The sequence below is a fragment of the Elaeis guineensis genome, chromosome 13 (genome assembly GCF_000442705.2).
Source record: "Elaeis guineensis isolate ETL-2024a chromosome 13, EG11, whole genome shotgun sequence".
NCBI classification, from domain to species: Eukaryota; Viridiplantae; Streptophyta; class Magnoliopsida; order Arecales; family Arecaceae; genus Elaeis; species Elaeis guineensis.
Genome location: NC_026005.2, coordinates 62654478 through 62680048, shown reverse-complemented (window position 1 = coordinate 62680048; position 25571 = coordinate 62654478).

The window sequence follows — 25571 nt, the reverse complement described above, 5'->3', positions numbered from 1 at the left end:
GGAATACATGTCAAGTGGTCGGGGTGCCAACTCTTGGCGGCCCACAAAAGGATCTCTAGCCAAAAGAGATGGAATGTGGACCCCACTCTCTCTCCTCCATGCCATGACACATAAGAGGAGGTGGGCCCCTCTAGGATATGGTGCCCAATAATTTTCAAAAAGAAAAAGATGCGCCATATATTCTTTTATCTATTCTGCATGCATACTTAAAGATAATTAAAAGATAAAGAAGAGATAATGTTAGGATAATTATGCCAACTAATTGACTTAATCAAATCCTCTTAGGCTCACAATTAAGATTCCAATTAAATTCAAATAAATTTAGGTTAGGTTCAAGATTATGGACTTGATCAAACCAAAGTCTCGAGAAGAATTAGGTTTAACCGTGTACTAGCATGGTTCTCATAAATCTAACAAAATTTCAATAAATCCTAATCCAATTGAAACTTCATAAGCCCAATTGATAAATTTGAGATTAAATCTCTTAACGTGTGATCCCATAGATTTCATTTTATCGGTAGTGAGGTATATTATGATCTCGATCACAATATCATCGAAACTCTTTTCGATATTTTAGAATATTTCTAATTCTATCCTTCGAGGGCCATCGATCATCAAGATAACGTCCGATGAGTCTCACAATCCATCAGTGATAACTAGCAGTATATAGTGACAATCTAGTAGGATGAAAGTATAAATTTCTAGGTGCAGTTATCATATGATTCAGTCCTTCTATCATGAGTCCCGACTTGACAGAGGTCATGGAGAGCTCGTCAGATCCCATCGTCAGTCATATGCTAGATTGGCTTGACTCGAGTTTATTTGTCAATCCCGTAGAAATTTTTTTCAGTATTCATACTTGATTTAGCTAAAGACTTTCTAAACTCAGTCTCACAAATCGCATAAGACTTCTCCTTTTCTACCAAGATCGATAGATCCCATCTAGGTGCATCCTACTCCAAACAGCGAATCTGAACCTATTGAAGCTAATATACATAGTAAGGATCCAAATAGCTAGAGATCAAGAGAATGTGCAGTCAAACCTAGTAGCCTCGCTATGAATAGCCAATGACACCGCAGGTCAAAGGATCACTCACACTACTGCAGCATCGAGAAGACTACTGACGAGTGAGTAGACATCCATGTGATTCTCGTGTTGGTCACGCTCAGTGCAAGTTGTTCTCTAACAACCACCTGCACCTTCATCCCAGTGTCTCTACACCATAGACCTAACACTCATCTGTCCATAAGAGAGGTGAACCGTGCATCGATCTCAAATGGATTGATCGCTATCCTCTGTGATAATTTTTTGATCGGGAGTATTTAGAAATTAATCACTAATTAATGTATGTCTCAAATTCTTAACTCTTTAAGAATATACAAAAATCATCTTTATTAATTTCTAGGACAAATCATGGACACATAAATATGATTGAAAAGAAAAATTTTTTTATTGATAATAAAAAATTATAAGTACAAGTATAGGCCCAAGAATTATGTAATGTGTCAACCAACAATTAGCTTCTAGGGCACAAATCCAACAAAGTTATGGTCGGCTAGCGTCCAGTCTCTTTGGAAAGTGGCACAGGTCAGATAGTGTTATTTTTTATCCACACCAAAGTGGGTTGGCAAGATGAGGGTTCTAGTGATAACGTCCAGAAAGAATTTTATGGTTCTCGAGAGGCTTCGCTTCTCCCCGAGTTGGCCGAAGAAGGGGCCACTAAAGAAGATCGGGGTGCCGCCTGGGTAGGAGGAGGTTCTGCACTTTTGACTCTCTTTGTTGTAGGGATGGTAGCAGATGGCTTTGATTAGTCCCTCCTCTTCCTATCCTCCACCCTTATCGGATTGAATCTCATTTCTGTACTAGACATGTGTTTTAGAATAATAAAGATAGAAAATGAAGAGAAAAGTTAAAAAATAAAATACTTCGGTCTTACCTCGAGGAGAGTACAAGCTGATACTGGTATCATACAATATCTGATCATGTACCAGAGAAAATAACTTGGATATTTTGGTGGTAATCAGGGTTGAATGAGCCACCTCATCCTCGAAAAGAATTTCATCATTGGAGTCATGTTTGGTATTCGGATGTCCCCAAAAATACTAAAATCTCATAGAATAGGAGCTCAAATGAAGAAAAATGATCTTTTTAGTCGTGAATTGAAGAGAGAAGACTAGGTCCAAACTTATGATTTTTTTGAGATGAAAAGTACCACCAATCTTTCTCACTCGAATATCTTTTCAAAAGGACTAAAGACCTAGACAAAAAGATTCTAAGATCTATGTGGAGAAAATTACACATGATTATGAACACTATAATCATCTAATTACGTTCGGAGTTATCTGAGTGGGGTGGATCCTATAAAAATCAAAGACATTATTGCAAATATGGTATAGTGAAAATTGTAAGCCAAATCGAAAGGACTCATCATAGAAAGCTATACAACCCTCGGAAGGTTCAGATACCCGACCTTTCAGATCCAGTACTATCATTTCATACTCGTCGGGCATATCATATTTTTTTCTAAGGGTTATGAGGTTCTCCTCAATCAAAATAGATCCTTCTATTTTTGGACTGAAGTAGTCCATTAGACTACGCACAGGAGATTCTACACTATGATCCAAACTTTTCTCCCCTATAGAACTTATTTCAGGGCCCTCCCAGGGTGGATTTCCGGCCTCAATAGCCAATAAAGGCTGGACCAACTTAATTGGTAAGTCACCTACAGTCTCTTTCTTCTTTCTATCCCTTTTGGACATGTTTCTCGAGAAAAAATATCAGGGAGAAATGAAAAAAATCAAAAAAAAAAAAAGAAAGGCTACCCTACGGTTGAAAGAGAATAAATAAGAAATGATCGATATTTAAAAAAAATAAATGAAATCCTCCTAAGAGAAGAAGAATGAACTCCTTTTCTCCCATTTTGGCAAAGCTTTTCACTATCTCTGATGGCTGTTCAATGTAGAGAAGCTTCAAAAAATAATTTGACAGTATCTTCGCACGATAACAGCAGAAATGAACAGTGACTGGAGGGTAAAAATCTTTTATAGATGAATCGATGGTCTGGATTAACTAATCTTCTTATCAATTTATAACACCTGATGTTAATCTGATGCTCGATCAAATGGCAGTTAGACACATCCTCCTCCAGATTTAGCCACGACAGATCGATCCATGCCCAAGCTAATAAGCCAATTAGACATTAATAGATGGCACACTGTTATTTAATATTTTTAAATCACTCATCCAAGCAATGATGGTAGAAGATCTGGTGGATCATTTTCTGAAAGATCAAATCTCTTCATTTTCAACCAAGTAATTAATTTTTATGCTCTCGAGGTGCGGTACAGTTATTCCAGATGATGGCAACACCAGCCTGAAAAGTCCCAAGGTAAAATATGAAGAAAAATTTTCCAGTCGGTGAACAACCAAGCCAAAATTCAAGTGTGAAAATAAGATCTTCTGATCGATGAAAATCAAACCAAAAGTTCAAGTGCAGAGATAAGATCTTCTGATCGATAAATGATCAAGCCAAAAAGCAGGTGTGGAGATAAGATCTCCTGTTTGGTGAAAATCGAATCAAAAATTCAAAAATAGAGATTAGATCTGCTGATCGATGAAAGATCGAGTCAAAAAGCAAGTATGAAGATAGGTCTCCTGATCAATTAAAATCAGATCAAAAATTCAGGTGTGAAGATAAGATCTCCTAGTTGACGAAAAATCGAGTCAAAAGTTAAATGTAGAGATAAGATCTCTAGCTAATCAGTGAAAACTGAGCCAAAAAGTAAGTATGAAAATAAGATCTCCTGATCGATGAAAATCAGATCGAAAATTCAAATGCGGAGATAAGATCTCCTGATCGATGAAAAATCGAGCCAAAAATCAAATACAGAGATAAGATCTCCTAACTGATGAAAATTGAGCCAAAAAGCAAGTATGGAGATAAGATCTCTTGATCAATAAAAATCAGATCAAAAATTCAAGTGTGGAGATAAGATCTTCTGATCGATAAAAATTGAGCCAAAAAGTAAGTGTAGAGATAAGATCTCTTGATCGATGAAAATCAGATCGAAAATTCAAGTACAGAGATAAGATCTCCTAGTCGGTGAATGACTGAGCCATAAAGCAAGTATGGAGATAAGATCTCCTAATCGACTAAAATGGGATCAAAAATTCAATTATGAAGATAAGATCTCCTAATCGATAAAAAATCAAACTAAAAATTTTAATTTGAAAATAAGATATCTTGATCGATAAAATCCGATCTCTATGACAAGCGCCTCCTAAATTGATGAAAATCCAATCTTATGAAGATACTTTTACTTCCTAGTCCGATCAAAGAATCATCATCTCGAACATAAAAAGTGGAGGATAAAGTGTGGGTGCATTAAATCAGTCTCAAGATATATATAATCATCGTATGAGATCAAAGAGATGTCAATCTAAAAGTGCCAGAACCCAACAGACTAATTCATCGATTAGCAAATTCAGCTCGATATTTTATCGAGCTGAATAAAAGATGTTGGATGTATGCTCTAGAAGCCAATCTTGACTGACACATATCATATTACTAGGACATAATTTTGTAGTTAATGGGCACTTATACTACCATTCATGTTTTATGTGTCCATGAATCATCCAAGGAATTAACAAGATGATGACACATATTCTCAAAGAGTTGAAAATTTAAGACACATATTATTGATGGTTAATTTTTAAATTGCTCTTAGTCATAGGATCATCATGAGGATGGTGATTGATCCAGATAGATCGATGCATGGATCGCTTCCTTCGGATAGATGAGTCTCGAGTCTGCGGTATGGTGATACTGGAGCAAAAGTACAGATGGTTGTTAAAAAATAACTAGCACTAAGCGTGACCAACACAAGAAGTCACATGGATGTCTGTTCACTCATTAGAAACTTTCTCGATGCTGTAGTAGTGTGACTGGTCTTTTGACCTGCGGTACTAAAGCTGCTCGCAGTGAGGCTGATGGAGTTTGACTATACATAAATATTGACTCAATGAGTCTTTGTAATGGATGTTGGTGATAGTTGATCTACTGTAGGAGTAGGATGCACATCCAGATGTAATCTATCAACCCTAGCAGAGGAGAGTAGTCCTATGAAATTTCAGAAGCTAATTCCTTAAGTCTATGGCCATAGCAGTGTGATTGATGGAAAAGAATTTTCATGAGAATCACACATAGACTCAAGCTAATTGAATATATCATATGACTGATGATGAAGTTTGACGATTTATCCATGTCCTGCCATCTAGTCAAAACTTACGATAAAAAAACTGTATCATACGTTAACTACACCTAGACGTTCATCACCTTTTATTCTGCTGGATTGTGACTACATACTGCTAGATATCATTGGTGGATTGTGAGATCCATGGATATTATCTCTATGATCGATGATCTTTGATGGGTAGAGTTGGAATGGTTCCAACCCATTGAAAGGAGTTTTAATGATATTATGATAGGAATCACAATATATCTCACTACCAGACAGAATAGAATCTATGAGGTCACACACAAAGAAATTTTTGACGGATCAGATGGTTGAATTGCAATTATGAATCATGATTGGATTTAATTATCAATTTGATTGATGATTAATCCAATACAAAAGTTGCAATTAAGTAACTCGCTAAAAAGTTAGTAAGTTATAGAAAAATTAATTAGCAATTGGACTACTAATTGACTCAATTTGATTGAGTAATGGGACTTGCATCAAGTCTAATTGAATTAGATTTAATTTGACTTGATATGGGTTTGATTTGATTAAGTCTAATTGGATTATGAGATAACCAAATTGTATGAGAAAATAATTTCTTGTTTGATTAGGATTTGTGTTTGACTTAATTCTTAATTAGCCTAGGATCTAACTAAGAGATTTTTGGATTCCTATTTGGACTAGGAATCCTCCTCTAATTAAGTGACATCTAATTTCTAATTGAATTAGATTTTAATCTAAATAGTTTGAGCTCCTAATCAGATTAGGATTTCAATCTATTTGAATCTAATCAAGTCCTAATACGATTAAGATTGATTAGAATTTTAATTGGTTTAAAATAACCACCTAAAGAGAAGTCCTAAGTGGTTAGAACTCTTTCTCTTCTCATGCGCCAACCTAGCCCCACGCCCACATATATCTAGCACCTATTTTTTTCCATGACCGTGAGGTTTTAAGTGTGAAAGGAGTTCACACTATTCCCTTTCTCCGTGAGATATCTTGGCGCACAAAGAAAGAAAGGTTGGGTGACACAATTCTAGAGTCCTAGGATAGTTGGACTCCTACCTAAAACCTAACTCTATCCTATTTAAACATGGGATAAGAGAGGGGCAGCAACCAACCTAATGTGATAAGATTTTTGGATGCCAAATAGAGAGGAGGCATGCATGAAAAATAAGAGAGAAGAGAGGCACACCATGAAGGGAGGGCGTGAGGTTTGTTATATGTTCTCATCCTTTCTTTCTTACCAACAACCAAAGGTTAGTTGTTAGGACCTTCTCTCTCCATCTTTTATCCAAGTTTGGATGTAGATTTTTCTCTCCTTTTTATCCAAGAGTTAGACATATATTCTTAGATCTCTAGCATAGAGATTTAGTCAATGGGTTTTAGGAAGAAAGAGAAGAAAGTATTCTTCTCATGATCTCTAGCGTAGAGATCTTCATCCTCCTATTCTCTTCTTCTTCTCTAAGAGTGTCTTGAAAGAAATGAAGAGTTTTCAACCATTAAGATGCGATCTCTATAAGGGAGCTAGCACCTCAGTGAAATCAAGAAGCTTCTAATCAGATCGAAGCCTCAAATGGATATCTGTAGAGGTCGGACACTTATGTGGTTTCAAGAGATCTTCGGAAGACATCCACGATCATCAGTTTACGGTGTAGATCGATCCGCGTCAAGGTATGAAGATTAGATCTTCTCTATTTATTTTTTTTATTTGATTTTTATATATGAATCCTATCTCATATATGTAGATCTTATTTTATGATTTTAATATTTGATCTTATGCATGCTTAGATTAAATTAGATTTAATCTGAATTTTTAATTTCTACTGCATACTTATTTTAAAATTTTTTGCATGCTTGAAACTATAAAATTTTAACTATAGTATTAGAGCTACGTCATATGCATGAGATTAGGATTTAGATCTGAAATCTATAGAGAAAAATTTCAGATCTAAAAATTTTTGATATCGTTCTAACATAAGGTTGTCCTGGCATAACTTGTTATGATGTATGGTTGTTCTAGAATAATATTAAAATTTTTGATTAAAATAAAATTTTAGATCTAATTTTTTATCATATATGTGAAATATATTTTATTGTTTAGATCTGAAAAGAGTTTCGAGATCTATTTTGATTCGTATATATGATATATGAAAGTATGTTTAGGGTTAAAATCAGTTTCTATGGCCTGAATTGATTTATATATATGATATATATTTGTATATATGATTTAAAAATTATTTCAAGATCAAAATATACTTTTTATGTAAAAAATTTAGATCTAAAAATTTAAATTTATGATCTAAAATTAGTGTTTGTGCATGAGGAATTGTCATGGGTAGATCTAATTAGGTCATAGAATTGGACTACATCTAGAGTTTCTGATTTGATCATAATGGGTCAAAATTGATTTAGCAGTTGATCAAACTGAATCAAGTGTTGATTAGGATTATGTCAATACAGCTTAAGATCATACAATTGTTATTGATCGAATCAATTGATACCCATATGTAGAATCAATTATCCTAAGGATCTAATTCGGCTCTGTGGCTCGAATCTGATTCACCTAAGCTAACCTATTCGGACCAATTAACCAATTAGTGTCTAAGATAAGTAATTGAAAAGTGATTATTTAATTGATTCCGTTCGCTGACCTGATCAATTTATTAGTATCTAAGGAAAGCAATGGGAGGACCCCTATCAATCTTCACTTATCTGGCTAATTTGAAAGATTGAGTCTCAAATATGATTGCTTGGCTGTTTGATTTAGTCCATGCCAATTAGATTAGTCATGTGATGGCTGATTAGATAAGACATAAATCCAAATCTCTCCATAAATATTAAGTCCAATGGTCTTCCACTATTGTAGATGTGCAAGCGTGCTACCAACGTTGATTGTTCACGGCTGGTCACATTGGTTCAATTGTATCACAAATACGCAACCACTCTATTAGCAAAGAGTTACTCTAGGATAAAGATGGGGTTGGGCCTGATAACTATAAGATGAGGGATCCAATGATGACTTTGCACCTGCTTGTGAATGGTGGGTCTAACTTAATTAAGAAATATGGAAAATAACTGTTAGGTGAGCCCATATGACTTAGAGACCAAGTCGCTGCAACATGCTTAGAGAAGCATCTGGGTAAAGAGTTATCCACATATAGATGTACATGTTACCAATAACTGTTAGGTGAGGTACACAATATCGGTGGGACTGTAGCACCCACTAAAAATTTAGTTGTCACGTTAGAGTTTTCGTTTCTCCATCCAGAGAGTGTGAGAGATCTGATAAAATAGTGAGAGTCTTTTTGCATCTAAAAACCCTAGAGTAAAATATAAAATAAGTATAAATATCTAATTAAAATCTTTACTCTCTGCTGTTTATTATGCCAGCTTCCAACCCTCTAGCTCAAATCTTAGATATCAACCGTTTAACCAAAACCAATTATATAGATTGGCTCACAAACTTAAGAATCATTTTTAATTTTAAAAAAATTAAGCAATATTTTCTATCAGATTATTCTAATGTTAATAGTCTGTCCAACCCAAAATCAACGAGCTATACTTGATAAGTAGATGGACAATGACAATAAAGGTAGGTGCTATATGTTGAAGTCCATATTAGATGAACTCCAACGTATGCATGAGCATATGTATACTGTCAATGACATATTGATTCATCTATAAGTATTGTAAGGTGATCAGGATCGCACAGTGCATGAGATGCACGATGGAGAGTCAGTTTATGATCATTATTTGATAATGATCAAAGATATTAAGGAGCTTAAAAGGCTCGACATGACCATGCACAAAAAATTATTTATGGATTTGATCCTACGATCCTTTTTTAGTTTATAAGAGTAGTTTATGGTAAACTACTATATGAATGACCTTCTTGGCATCTTATCTGAATTGATTAAAATGTTGGTAACTAAGGAACCTTGAAAAGTTCAAAGATACATACCTGGAGAGCCTAACAAAATGAGGACATGCCTTAAATAGGCTTGTCAAAATTGCTCAATACTATCCTTATGATTTTCTCTTCTCTCAGTTGAGTTTTAACTCTAGTACTTTTTAAGCACTTTAGTATAGAGTCTATGGAATGGTGGAGGGCTGAGGAAGTAATCCTTAAAATTGATAATAGGGCAAGAGTTGCTAATGTGACCATAGGCATCTATCCTTTGTAATTATCATTTGGATTTAGTTCTTAGAGACAGTCTCTATCATTTGCATGGTGATGCATCTGTGAACTTAATTGAGCAAGCAGTGAATACCATTGATCTGAAAGATCCAGAGTTGAGATAAAACTTAAGTATATGTGGAACCTTAGACTAGATCATATAGGAGAAAAAATGATTAACAGACTGAAGAAATATGGACTTTAAGGCTCATTGACTATTAAGTCATATCTAGTTTATGCATCATCTCTTTGAAAAAAAATGATCAAGTTACTCTACTAGGACAAGAAGAAAAGGACCACTGAGATAATTATCCTATTACATATTTGATATGTGTAGCATATTTGATGTGCTAACAAAAGAAGTTATCTCTACTTTGTTATTTTTACTGATAATCAGTCATGGTATGGATAAGTATATGAGATATAAATCTGAAATTTTGAAAGGTCAAATAATTCAGATGTAAAGTAGAGAAGTAAATCGAAAAATTTTTAAAGGTACTTCGATCGGATCGAGAATACAATACCAAAAAAAAAAATTTGATTATCTCATAAAATGGTATAGTTTCATATTGGACCCCTGTTAGTACATCTCAGCTCAATAAGATAATTAAGAAGAGTCATGAGACTATATGAGATATGATCCGGTTCATGATGGACTTCACTGATTTATTTTGTTTCTTTAAGAACATGCTTTATTTTTAAAATTTATCTGTGAAATTGGATACTCTCTAAATCTGTTCCTACCACATCATGTGAGATATGGCATGGTGAGAACTGAATCTTGATTATTTCAAGATCCAAAGATGTTCAGCCTGTGTCAAGGATAGCAGGAGGATATGTTAGAGAATAGATCTATAAAGCTCATTTCAAAGAGTTTGAGATACTTTTTTTCTTCTGAAAGAATCACAATGTGATTGTAACCCATCATGCTATCTTCTTTAAAAATTATTTATCCAAGATGAAGCAGTGGGAGGAAAGTTAAGCTTAAAGAGAGTATCTCTAAAGAGCAGCGAGCCATAGGATCTAAAGAACCTATTCATGATGAGCCAGTATATGTATATTCTTCCTCTACCTCATAAATATAGTAAGATCTTCTATCCTCTCGAAAGGTATTTAGGTATACTTAACAGAGGATGTAGAGAAAAATCATTTTTCATGAGAGATAGGGAACATAGAGATGATCCCAAAATCTACAATGAGGCGATGTTAGACATCGACTCCAAGAAAAGGATGTGAAATAGCTTTTCTGATTGGATATCTTTTGAAAATTTTTATATGGAATAGCTTATGGATTTCACTTCTCATAATAGGAGATCATAAAGTCTACAATAATCTTGAAGCTGGAACATTCATTTCAATGATACAATCATATTATTTGATCAGAAATGAAAAATTATGTATTTTCAAAAGGGTCAGTAAGAGTGTCCAATACTAATATCAGTTAAAATGTAGTTGTATATTGAATTCTCTATGAAAAATCTAAAGCAAGCATCTCATATTCTGAGAATATAAAGATCTATAGAGATAGATGTAATTGGATGCTTGTATTTTTACAGATAAAGTATAGAGAGTAGATGTTGAAAGGGTTCAGCATAGAAATCTCAGAGAGAAATCTGCTATCCTCTTGGACATAAATGTATGCCATGTAATGTACTTGAACTGATATAGTTAATACTGTAAATATCACAAGTAGATATCAGTTGTATCTAGGTTGAAAGCATTGGATTGCTGTGAAAATATCCTTAAGTACTTGAGAAGAACTAAGGATTTATTCTTAATTTTTGGAGAAGGATCAAAGCTAGAAGTAAGAGGATACACTAATTCAGATTTTATGTCTGATGTTAATGGTAGAATGTCTACATCATGAGGTGTGTTCCTGTGTAATCATTTCGATATCTTGAAAAGGTTTCAAGCAATCGATCAATGGAAGCTGAGTACACTGTAAATGTGCAGGATGCATTCTGATTCTAATATTAGTTGCAGAACTGGATGTCATGCCATCAGATATCATGAAACTATACTATAAAGATAATGGCACCATAGCCCTTGTTAAGGAACCTAGATCTTACCAAATATCCAAGCACATAGAGCAACAGAATACGCGACTACCTCAAGTAGAAATATACAGAGATACAGAGAGTAAACTCTACATGAGATATAGTTAACTCACTGGTAAGTCACTTAGCTAACCGAAAACTAAAGCATCTCTTGAGAAGATAGAGCTTGGTATATAGCAGATTGGTTTTAGTGTAAGTAGAAGATTATTGGATGTATGCCTTAGAAGCCAATCTTGGCTTATGCATATCATATTACTAAGGCATGGTTTTATACTTAATGGGTACTTATATTACTATTCATATTTTATGTGTCTATGAATCATCCAAGGGATTAACAAGTTGATGACACATTCTCAAAGAGTTGGAAATTTGAGACATGTGTCATTGATGGTTAATTCTTAAATTACTCCTGATCATAAGATCATTATAGGGATGGTGATTGATTCAGATAGATCGGTGCACGGATTGTTTTCTTCGGACAGATAAGTCTCGAATCTGTAGTGTAGTGACACTAGAGCGAGAGTGCAGGTGGTTGTTAGAGAATAACTAACACTGAGCGTGACCAACACAAGAAGTCACATGGATGTCTACCACACGTTAGTAACTTTCTCGATGCTGCAGTAGTGTGACTGATCATTTAACTTGTGGTACTACAGCTGCTCACAGTGAGGCTGTTGGAGTTTGACTACACATAAATATTGACTCAATGAGTCTTTGTAGTGGATATTGATGACAATTAGTCCACTGTAAGAGTAGAGTGCACATCTAGATAGAATCTATCAATCCTAGCATAGGAGAGTAGTCTTATGGGATTTAAGAAGCTGAGTCCTTAAGTCTATGGCCATAGCAGTGTGATTGATGGAAAAGAGTTTTTTTGAGAATCATACATGGACTCGAGCTAATTAAATCTATCATATGACTAATGATGAGGTTTGATGATTTATCCATGATCTGCCATCTAATCGAGACTGACAATAGAGGGGCTGTATCATACGTTAACTGCACCTAATGGTTCATCATCTTTTATTCTGTTGGGTTGCCACTACATACTACTAGGTATTACTAATGGATTGTGAGATCCACGGACATTATCTCGATGATCGATGATCTTTGATGGACAGAGTTGGAATGGTTTCAATCCATTGAAAAGAGTTTTAATAATATTGTGATAGAAATTATAATATATCTCACTACCAAACAGAATAGAATCTATGGGGTCATGCATAAAGAAGCTTTTGACGAATCAGATTACGATTACGAATCGTAATAGGATTTAATTATTAATTTGATTAATGATTAATCCAACGTAAAAGTTATAATTAAGTAACTTACTAAAGAGTTAGTAAGTTATAGGATGATTAATTAGCAATTGAATTGCTAATTGACTCAATTTGATTGAGCAATGGGGCTTGCATCAAGTCTAATTGAATTAGATTCAATTTGACTTGACATGGATTTGATTTGATCAAGCCTAATTGGATTATGAGATAACCAAATTGTATGAAAAAGTAATTTTTTATTTGATTAGAATTTGAGTTTGACTTAATTCTTAATTAGACTAGGATCTAACTAAAAGAATTTTGAGTTCCTATTTGGACTAGAAATCCTCCTCTAATTAGGTGGCATCTAATTTCTAATTGGATTAGATTTTAATCTAAATAGTTTGAGCTCCTAATCAGATGAGGATTTCAATCTATTTAGGTCTAATTAAGTCCTAATACGATTAGGATCGATTAGAATTTTAATTGATTTAAAACAGCTACCTAAAGAGGAGTCCTAAGTGGTTAGGACTCTATCTCTTCTTATGCGCCAACCTAGCCCCACGCCCACATATATCTAGCGCCTATTTTTCTCCATGATCGTGAGGTTTTCAACATAAAATGAGTTCATGCTATTCCCTTTCTTCATGAGATATCTTGGTGCAAAAAGAAAGAAAGGTTGGGCAGCATAATTCTAGAGTCCTAAAATAGTTGGACTCCTACTTAAAACCTAACTCTATCCTATTTAAACATGGGATAAGAGAGCGATGGCAACCAACCTGATGTGATCAGATTTTTGGATGCCAAATAGAGAGGAGGCATGCATGAAGAATAAGGGAGAAGAGAGGCACGGCATGAAGGGAGGGCATGAGGTTTGTTATGTGTTCTCATCATTTCTTTCTTACCGACAACCAAAAGTTGGTTATTAGGACCTTCTCTCTCCATCTTTTGTCTAAGTTTGGACATGAATTTTCTCTCCTCTTTGTCCAAGAGTTGGATATATATTCTTAGATCTCTAGCGTAGAGATTTAGTCCATGGATTTTAGAAAGAAAGAGAAAAAAATATTCTTCTCATGATCTCTAACGTAGAGATCTTCAACATCCTATTCTCTTCTTCTTCTCTAAAAGTATCTTGAGAGAAATGAAGAGTTTTTAACCGTTAAGATGCAATCTCTGCAAAAAAGCTAGCATCCCGATGAGATCAAGAAGCTTCTAATCTCGAAGTCTCGTGTGGATACCCATAGAGGTCGACACTTGTGCGGTTTCAAGGGGCTTTTGAAAGATATCCACAATTATCAGTTCACGATGTAGATTGATCCGCATCAAGGTATAAAGATTAGATCTTCTCTATTTATTTTTTTCTATTTGATTTCTATATCTAAATTCTATCTCATATATATAGATCTTATTTTATGATTTTAAGATTTGATCTTATGCATGCTTAGATTAAATTAGATTTAATCTAAATTTTTAATTTTTACTATATATTTATTTGAAAATTTTTTATATGCTTGAAACCATAAAATTTCAACAAAAGATACCCTTATATTCTATCTAGATGACGTCTCAACTAATAAAGAAATATTCAGGTTGGATATTTATCAATTTGAATCCCGATGTCTCCTTATCCAGGATGGATGTTATGATATTTCTATTTCACTCCGATCATCTACTGAGATGAACTATTATAAAAATGAACTTAATCATTCTGCGAACACCCATGGTGGTTTCTTCAACTAAGTCACAGCTGACCACGATCTCATGTCCAGCTCATATGTACAGCTGTATGCCAGCTTACTTACAGATGGCTCTCTAACTACCTAACAAACTCCTCTAATGGTCTAACAAACTCTGAAACAACCTCCTCAACCCCTATATAAATAGAGGATCAGAGATCCTCTATTGATAGGTTCTGCTCTCTGAAACTAAAGAAGATTCTGTCGGTAAAAAATTAGGCCAGACTCTTGGCTTCTATCCAATTTTTCTTCAGTTTCATTCAATCTCTCTTGCTCTTCCACTCTTTTTCATCCCTGTTCTTAAGGCTCGAACTTACTTAAGTATCAGAGGATCAAGAATCGGAGGATCTCCATCTGCTTTCTTCACTAATTTTGCAAATTTGAAGAATTCTCGTCAGGTCTCAAGAATCACTCTAGCTCAGTCTCACTCAATTCGAGTTGTCCTACTCCAAATTTTGAGCCTTGCAGCAACAAACCTCATTCTTAATAATATTTCAAAAGTATAAAAAAAAATGGTGGATAGCCATTGGATCAAGGAGCCTTATTTATATCCATACTTTGAAGGGCTTGAAGGATCTCCTCTTCTATAATTAGTTGAATAAGGTCATGATTATGAACATCAATAATGGTTGGTAACATAACAAGTAAATCCATATGGTGCCCAATTCTTGAGCTAATCATTGCTACTGAAAAGAATCTAAAAGCAATTGAGGAACCTATCCAGGATCAACCACAACCTCTCCTTCGGATGATCATCACTGTAGAATTTTATTCCGACATCATCGAAGAATAGCATAACAATAAAAGAATTTGGTATTTGTACTCCCATCTCTTATCTAAGAAATTCTTGACTTCTAACATCAAAAGAATACTTGTATATGAAGATTTAATGATAATCTAGTATGAATGCTAATAACTACTGATATTGTAAAGCGGTAAGTTTCTCTTGTTGAGCTTCTAGAGTTTGCAACTGCAAGATTCAATCATTCAACAAGACCTTCTAAAATAAGTTACCAATGCATTATTTCTATTTTTATAACAATCGGAGGGCACTAACCATGACAAGACCAAGTGTGCATAATAATATCATGAACACCTAGTAAGCTAAAACTTCTCCAATTTAGAAGGAGTGCCTCGCGGAGCATCAATAAATAAGGATAAGAGAATTGGCTGATGATAAGATGCATATCTAGTTCAATGATGGATTGTTGAGGATAGAAACAAATCCACCCATTGATCAAATGCAAAGTCTCAATCCAACCTTTCCCAAACCCAAGCACAACCTAGATGGTTATCACACCATGTATATTTAGGACATGAAAGCCAAATCCATCAACCCAAATTGGCATATGAAAGTACAAAACTTCTGAATTTTTTTATTTGGTTTAAACGATTTGTCAACTTTTTTATCCTTAAAAAATAAAAGACAATTGAAATCACCAATAAAGAGCACAACTAGACCCAGGGACATAACCAAAGTAAGTTGCATCCATAACAATCGACATTCTAACATATAGGTACTGGCACAAACAATGCCCAATATCTAAGAAGGTCTAGACATAAAAATAATTACACCAAAATAACTTATCGATCATAATGCAAAATGGCAACACTGGCAACCTCCTTTAACCATGCCACTACAATTTCTCCCGACAAGCCCAGTGTCAAAATTATATACACATCCTTCTAATATGCCCTAAAGCAATATTAGACAATCTAGTTTCTAAAAAGTAGACGATATGTCAAAGATGCTAACAAAGTAAGGTTTTAGTATAATTGAAAAAAGAGACTCAGCTACTCCCCAACAATTCCATGCTAAGACCTTCATATGGAAGAATTAGAGGGTTCACCCAAGGTCGCCCCACTAGTAGACTCATCCCCACTAAGTGGATTAGACACAAAATAGTCCTTCACAATTCGTGAAGGTCGCGAGGAGTGACTAGACTTACTAACTTTAGGGTCAAGCTTAGACCGTAATTAACATAAGCAATATGAGGAAGAGGAGCAATACCTAACATAAGGAACTCACCACCAACTCACCATCAGGTCAATAGGCCTTTGCACCCCTTTCTAAGCAGGTCCAATTGGTACCCCATATCGAGATTGAGAAGAAGTAGCATTGGAATGATGCATTACATCCTGATCAGACCCCTTATTCTCCATAATAATGACATTCATTTGTAGAGGAGAGTCAGAACTAGGAGAAGATGAAGCTTTCCATGATTTAAAGGAGACCATTTCCTCTATTCTTTTAGTGGTGGCGCAAGAGAAGGTTCCCCTCCTTCATATGATACAACTATAATCTCCATACTTTAACCCTCCAAAGGATGGTCTAAATAGTCTGCTACTAGGGGAAAATGAGTTCTGCTTTCATCACTCATGATTCTATGAATAGCTCCTAGCTTTGCTCTAAATTTTATAGATGTTGAGCTAAGAAGATTGCATATGATTTTGTTATGGTAGCACAACAGCCTTTGAGTGTGTTTAATGGCACGAACAATTTTATTAATGGCATGGCAAGTAGCTTCCATAACTCCTAACAATGTTCTTTCCACCTATTATGGGCTCATACTATCTCGGCCATTATTCTTAGGACTCATCCTCAGACACACTCTTCGGATCGACTAAAGCATCGAGATGGACTCTGAACGATGAACATGGTTCAGATATCCTGATAATGAAGTGGACAATTTCATCTGACTTCATCCCTGACCGTATGCTAAGGACATCAACATGCTGCAGCTAACCTTATAATCAATCCAGTATCGATGACTATAGTCGATGACTTGTCAAGATCAGGATGGAATGATCCTATCCACTGCCATTCGACCCTCTGACTTAGATGCCTATCAACTTCAAGGTTGGGATCTCATCGACCACTTAGGATGATCTCCCAAGATCGACGCCAATGATAACACATCCGGCCCAAGACTTCAGCTATGTGTTGACCTCAAGTCATCGGCCTATTCAGTCATATGGGCCACCATCAGGAATCTTTCAACAAACTGTCAGAACGTGGCCACTATCCATGACTAATAACTTAGTGGGTAGACTCCCTATTCTAATGATCTAACAGATCATGATTTAGCCTACCAACCTATGTAACGGCCTACAACTCCATCTCTATATAAAGAGGTAATTGGAGACCCTCAAAATACACAACATCACGTAACACTAAGCTCATACTTTATCTCTCCTACTGTTCTCAAGCTCTGACTTATTTAATCATCGAAGGATCCCCCGTCGGAGAATTCCAACGAGTGTGGACTTCTTTTGCAGGTCCCTATTGGTATTTCAGTGCTCGGACCATGCTCCATCTTTGGCTACATCAGCATCCTCCAAAGCATTGATGTAACACCACCTTTTTGGCTCCTTTATAGAAACTTTGATTTACAACCATGTTGATACAAGAATCCACTCTACAATAAATTCAACTTCTTGTTTTAAAAAAATGGGTTACTTAAAAGCAAACCATGATATTGGTTTATTTTTCTATTTACATGTTAGAGAGTAAGAAAGAGGAGATAAATTAAACTCATGTGGCAAGTAAGGTGAAGAGAATGGCAGCTATAACCATGAAGAGATGCCAAAAGCTATGCAAGAGTACGTATCCAACCTGGAAGGGCTTTAAATTTTTTTCTTCTTGAAAGACAAAGAACCTAAAAGAATTAAACCACCCGCAAATCAAAGCCCCATCATAATTCCATGTATACTAGCAAACACCACAAACTAACAACAACAATTAGTGAAGATATATATATATATATATATTATTGAAAGAGGGAGGGAGATCCATCCAGATATATTAAATGAGAGTTTTTACAAGCAATGAGAATGGGTTTAGCAAGATCGGAAGGCCAACAAGATTAAAGTAATGAACTCATTATAGAATCTCAATTGGCCTGAAGTGGTCCGCTCTCCCTGAACAGTGGTGACGAACAAACAAAGAGGTCATGACATTATTACAGCAATGGATTGTCAGGCATAAGTGATGAGCAAGTTAGCTTTGTTATGAAGAGCTCCAACAAGCCACGAAGAAGCTTCTTCGAATTCGATGAAGCACCTTAAAGAGTGTACATGAAGGGATGCCTCTCATGTAAAGTTTTAACGTTGCTAGAAAAACTGAATGAGACCTTCTTTTTAACTGTTATTGCCACTGCTTAACAAAGAGCCTTATATAGTCCCTCTTCACGCTTGCTTGTGCATCATATTATCTGATAGAATATGTAATGATGGTGAAACATACAACAATAGTATGAGAAACTATATAAAACAATGGAGAATACAACTTTTTCTCACAAATCCTCTCCTTTTTTTTTCTATTCTGGATACCACTTCACCACCCACGTACATTCTACAACAACCACCTATTTATAGGTATAAGAAATGACCTTTTGACTCCCCTAATAAATTTATCATTTAGACTTCCCATGTGACTCTTGGATTTTCCATGTGACTCTTGGCTTTTCCATGTGACTTTTGATTTTTTCATGTGACTCTTGGTTTTTTTCCACTTCAATTAAGTTTACAAAATGACCTTTCGATTTCTTCAAATACATTTAATATTTACTTTTTCCAACATTATCCAGTCCGGTATCGAAGAGATGACTCTGCTGTAGGTGGCATTTGGAAGATAGGCTTCAAATCGACAAATTTTTCTAGTCCTCTCCTTCCACAGAGTCTAGCAGAGGGTGGTTGCGATGAAATTCCAAGCTTTGGGCGATACCTGATTGTGAAACGAATGCCTCTGCTTTCTCTGGAGATGGATAATAATTGTTGAGGTAAAGTAAAAATTTAGTTTGCATGCAAGTCGTTCTCATAGTTGCTTGGCAAAAGTACATGAGATAAAAAAATGATCCACAGTTTCCTCCTAATCTGCACACAGAGGACATGCGATCTTCATGCTTATTCCTCTTCGTTGAAGATTTGTAGTTGTTAATAGCTTGTCATTATAGAGGAGCCAATAGAAGATTTTCACTTTGGTTGGGAGAGATGTTGGTAAGATTATGGTAGAGAAATAAGATGTGATCCGGCCGTGAGTAAGCAGGTTATAGTAGCTTTTAGTTGAATACTCTCCTTTCCTTTTCCATTTCCATATCAGTTTGTTTGCTGCACCTGTTAAATTGACTCCAGAAAGAAGGTGCATGAGTTGAGAGAAACTGACTTGGCCTAGCCGACTTAAAGGAGTCTCTGAAGAGGGATTTTTTATTAGTTTTGTTGCAGAAATTTGCTACAGAGATGTCAGATTCCTTTGTGAGGATGTAGAGTGCTAGGAAGTAGTTTTTAAGTGGAGAATATCTTGTCCACTGATCTTTCCAGAAGGAGATTAATTTGCGATTGCCCAACTTGAACCAGCAACTTTGGTTTAAGAATTTCTTGACCTTGGTAATACTCCATACAGTCGAGATGTTTGCATGGTGACGAGAGTCCCAGGTACTAGATGGGTTGCCCTTATAGTGCAAATTTAACATTAGCTTTTGTCATGGATTTGAGTGTGCTGTGTAGAGACGCCACCATCTTTTTGCCAAGAGGCATTGATTGAAGAGTTTAAGATTAATGATTCTCAATCCCCCAAGGTGCTTCAGTCGATAGATTTTGTCCTAGCTGATCAATCAATGGACACCAGAGCATGGTTTATCTCCTCTCCACAAGAACTCGTGTCTTTTCCTATCAATCTTCTGAATTACTTCTTATGGCAACATAAAGGAGGACATCCAGTATGTGGGGATTGAGTTAAGTACAGTATTGATTAGTATCAGTCGTCCTTCCATCGACAGCAATCTTCCTTTCGAAGCTTGAAGCTTCTTATCAACTTTTTCGATCAAAAAGTCCCAATCTAAAGCTTTCGGCTTGGAGGAGTGAAGTGGGAGCCCAAGGTACTTGGTTGGGAGGGAAGATAATGTGCAGCCAAGGAGTGTTGCCAGCAGTTGACATTGTTGGTTATGCAGTCCAATGCCCACCAGTGAACTCTTTTCAAAGTTGATTTTGAGCTCTGTGATAAGTTCATAATAATATAGAATAAATTTGAGGTTAGAGATGTGCACCTTAGAGGCGTCGCTGAGAATGAGAGTGTTGTCAACGAATTGAATGCAGTGAATATTGCTGGAGATGTGTGGCGGACCAATCCCAGCAATGATTCCATTAGAGGCAGTAGTTCTTAGGATGCGTTAAAGAGCATCAGAGACTAGAATGAAAATGAGAAGGGAGAGAGGATCTTCTTGTTTAAGACCCCTTCTAGCTTGAATCCAATTCAGCAGCTCTCTATTGACAATAGGAGCAGTTCTACTAGTTTGAAGAATATTTTTAATCCATGAGCACCATTTAGGGCCAAAGCCTCTTTCTTTCAGCAGAGTCAACAAAAAATCCCACCTTATGTGATCAAATGCTTTCTCAAAATCTAGCTTTAGGATGACACCATTATGCTTTGATTTTTTTTCCATAGACAATTAACTCCGATGCCAAAGCAAAACAATCCGTGATTTGCATCCTCCGAATGAAGGTGGATTGAGAGTCTGAAACCAGCGCTGAGATGATCCTTGAGAGCCGTTTGGTGAGAACTTTGGATAGGATTTTCATGACATTGTTTATCAAACTTATGGGCCTATAGTCTCTTACAGATGAGCTGGTGTTTTTCTTTGGGATCAGTACTAGGTGATTGTAGTTGAGTCGACCCAAGTCAATAGAACCTGAATGAATTGCATTGAACAATTGGCAAACATCATCCTTGATAATGTACCAAAACTATTGGTAGAAAGAAGAGGAAAAACCGTCGAGCCTGAGGGATTTGTTCTTCGGCAGATCAAATATTGCGTCCTTTATCTCTTGTTCTGAGAAATGGTCCTCTACGCTATTTAGGTCAGTAGTGTCTTCATTGTATATGTTTCTCCTGTCCACTGATGTTCCTAGGAGATCAGTGCAATAGTTGAAAAAGGCTTGTTTAATGAGTTTCGGATCATGGATTGCCTCTCTCAGATGGTCAAGATGGGTGATTGTGTTTTTTCTTTTCCATGAGCTAGCCATAACATGAAAGAATTATATTCTGGTCTCCATGCTTCAACCAGGTGATAAGGGACCTTTGCTTCCATATAATTTCCTCTTCGAGCAGGACGGCATGGAGCTGATTCTTTAAATTGGTTCTTTCTTCAACCTCAGCTGTGTGCAAGCTAGAGTTTTCTTCCTTTGTATCGAGATGCTGAATTCTATGCTTAATCTCCTCTTTTTTCTTTATCACATTTCCATTTACTGCTTTGGTAAAGATAATTTTTTGAAAAAGGAATAAAGTTAAGCTAATATTGAAATGAAAAGAGGAACCATACAGCCCAATCATGCTTGCTTTGAATGTACTTACCTTCTTCATAGAGTTTGAAACCTCTCAAAAGGTCAGGCCGATGAAAGTGGCCCGGTCCTTGAAGAGTTTTTGAAGAAGATCCAAGAAACAAAGGTCTTTGGAAAGAAAAGATAAAGAGGAGAAGGAAGAAATGAGAATGGAGTGATTTAACCATATTCTCTTCGATTCTCTTTCCCTCCTTTGTTTGTTATAGAAACCAATTTGAGTGCTAGAGAAAAGAGTTGCTTATAATCAAATAAACATTTCAGAGAGAGAGGGCAATGATGAGAGAGGGTTTTAAGGCGATGTTCTCTTCCATATTACGGTAAGGATAACTTATGGCTCCCCGTTCACCTTCTTCTTTCCTTTTTGAACAGTTTAAACATTTCTTCAAATTACTTGCATGGTTTTTATCTCTAATCAAATCCATTGCTTTACAGTGTTGTTGGATGTAGAAGGTAGAGATTACCATAAATCTTGAAAACCAATTAAAAATTATCTTTTTTTTTTATTTTTTTGATAAATATCTATTTTTTATTTGAATACCATGTATTGTATTAACCTTGACCATTACTTCTTGCATGTCATTATATTAGGACAAGAAAGTAACAAACTATTGCACCTAGGTCCAAAAAAAACCATGGACCGTAAGTTGGTGAACATACGCAGAGATAGGAGTGACTTTGTTGGCTTCCTTCCATGATCACTTTATTGGTGGAGGAGAATCCCAATCATATTTTAAGAGAATTTTTTCAATATTTTCTATATGAGAGATCAAAATATATTTCAAGAAAGCACCTAATACATTTCTGAATTTGATCATTTTTTATTCTTGATATCCTGTGAGTCATTTATAATTTTTTTATAACAAAATTTTATTAATTTTATTTAATTTTTTAAATCACTTTAGAAATTTTTAAAGTCCTATCCCAATTATCTAAAGCGTATTCAGAAATATCTCCTATCTTTTTTATAGTAGATGTTATCTTCATTATATTTGTAGCTGTTTCTTGTACGATAAGACATAAACTTCCATGTTCTGGCATCATATTAGGACCAGGGCATATACCGCAGGCCATAATTTTGGGCCTCCGGTAAGTCATGGATTGTGGTCGTAAAAAAAAAAAAAATACTGACACTATTCGATCACGTAACGGGAAGAAGTTACTTCTAGTACGAAATGGTCGCGATGGGGTTGTTTTTGATCCTATACTTGAATATCGTGATTGGTGACAAGTCCATTATATTATCATATTATTATAGAGTGTACGAGGCTAAGGTCGCATGAATATGTAATTTGTATGCGGTAAACTATTAAAGTGAAAAGCACTCTTAGTTTCACATGCATTTCAGTTATTATGATCTTGCGTTTGGTTTCTGATTGGTCCATTGATCATGTGCTGTATTCAAGAAGGATCTAATATCTGTGATTGTCACTGCTACATACTAAGCACCATGAATTTAATGTAATAGTTAATGAGATATCAACCTAGCCTTAGGTCAAAATATTTTTCCTATTTAGTTTCATTTTGGACACCCAGGGGGAAAGTTGCCCAAAACAGAGAGAAAATGATGCAAGTTATTTACAAAAAAATAAAATATCATCTGCATAGTTGCACATAAATATTTGTGTGCTTGTAAACTATGCTAAACTATTATTTATGAATGTTACAAGTAAATTGTCAAGTTGATACTAACACCACTCATTGATATTGATTTTGTTGAAACCATGTGTTTGGCATATTTTTGTTCCGTTTTATATGATAAACTCAATGATATACTACTAGTTTAGGTCTGTTAGTTACATTTTTATGATTAAAAAAAAAAAAGAAGGAAGATGTTCAATGGTACAAAGTATTAGGAAAACATAGAAAATAAAGAAAAATTAAATAAGAAAATTAAATAATTTTGAGATTGTTTTAAAATTTATTCTATTGTTTATGATTTTCTGGTGTATGGTTTTAGTGGTTCAATACTGAAAACAGTCAATTATAATTTTTTTTGAAAAGCTAATAATTTTTTTTAGATAATAATCATTTCAATATACGGCTTATTCAACTTCTTTTTTTTAGATAAAATGAAAGAGATTGGGAGGGGATATTTTGGTGTGACTACCTCTTTTGGGCGTGACCATTAGGCCTCCAATTTCGCTAGAGAATATTTGATTCAGAGGATAAATTAAGGAAAGGACTCTCTTTCCCATCATATGGATGAATCCAATAGATGAGTATGTCACTCCAGCACTATCCAGATCTGATGGATCAGAAATCATTTTTAATATCCACGTTCAAACCATCAAGATCAGCTTCCTCCCGATCATTCGCATCTTGTCATTTAATCAAAGTTCCGACGTCCACTGTGACTCGAATCCGGATCACTTATATGGAAGCCAAAATCCATTCCATCAGGCCACTCCCTCAGTAGCAACCCTCTTTCACTTCCTCTCACAGCTACGATTGTTACACATGATGCTATTATTATTATTATTTTTTGGTTCACTAACACATTATGCTATTATTTGATGACGATCAGAAGCATAAAAATTTTGATGCCTTGTGAATGTGAAAAAATCTAGAAATGCCAAGTTGGTCGCATATCTTGCTGATATATAAGATAATTTAGCCTCCGCCTAATTTTAGGCAAAACTTTGAAGTGAACTCCGGATTTAGATTGTCTGTCCCTGGTTGAAACCAAAATGTTTCAGTATTGATTTTGGAGTTTTGGCCAAAATTTCAAGTTATGTTGTCACTAGCTTGATCAGCTTGCGTCTGGCTGCTTCTGCTTATTCAGTGGATAAAAATGACTTTTCACCTCCCAATTCTCCTACTTTGTCCCCTGTGCTAGTTAATCAGATGGTAACATTTTATACAACAAATCTTAGCATTTGTGGCAGTTTTGGCGGCTTTACTGTGGTTCGAGTAAAATTCTATATTTGAAACCTGTATCTAATTTACTATTTCTCGCATAAAAAAGGAGGTCAATCATCTCATATGCTAACTGCTCGATGATTCTATAGCCTACCGATGTTCTCGTGTTTGCAATCCAATAAAGTAGCACAAGTTGTCTGTGATTTCTGGAAAAAAAAAAAAAAGAAATACATAAAACACAACTGAGGTTAGTTATGGCAAATAATTATTATAGTTTTATGCTTGTTTTCAATAATTTTATTCCATGAAAAAAATTCTGGCAACAACAAAAGCATTAAAACATTAATTGTCACATACAATCATTACAAAGACTTATATTTTAAAATATTTTACGGCGCAGAAAAATGGTGTTGCAGGGGGCAGGTATGATTATAATAGTGTCGTCTTAAAATATGGCGTAGACATAACTTTTGCATATTTTCTTGTAGGCATTATATTGGAGTTAATTGGATAGTGGATTATAGCTGCCTCTCTTCTCTAATGCTTCTTCTATTTCTGGCTCATATTTTTCTGGTCAGTAGTTATTAGTCATCAATTGCAAGCAAGATTTCTTAATAATGTAAATTTTATAATTTCAATTTTTTTAAAAATAGATAGTTATAATGGCTGTTATTAATTATGATAAATTATATGATAGCCATTATGTGTTTATGTGTTGTGATGGATGATTATTAATATCATTATGATGACCAATATTCAAATTTTGCATCCAAAGATCAAGATGGGTGACCTCTCCCCTGTAGCCCTTCCAATCTGCTCCTATTATCCCAAAATTTATCACTTGCTTATGGCGGTAACCTCTATATTATGAATAGATATAAATTATTTGTCACTTGGGCATCTA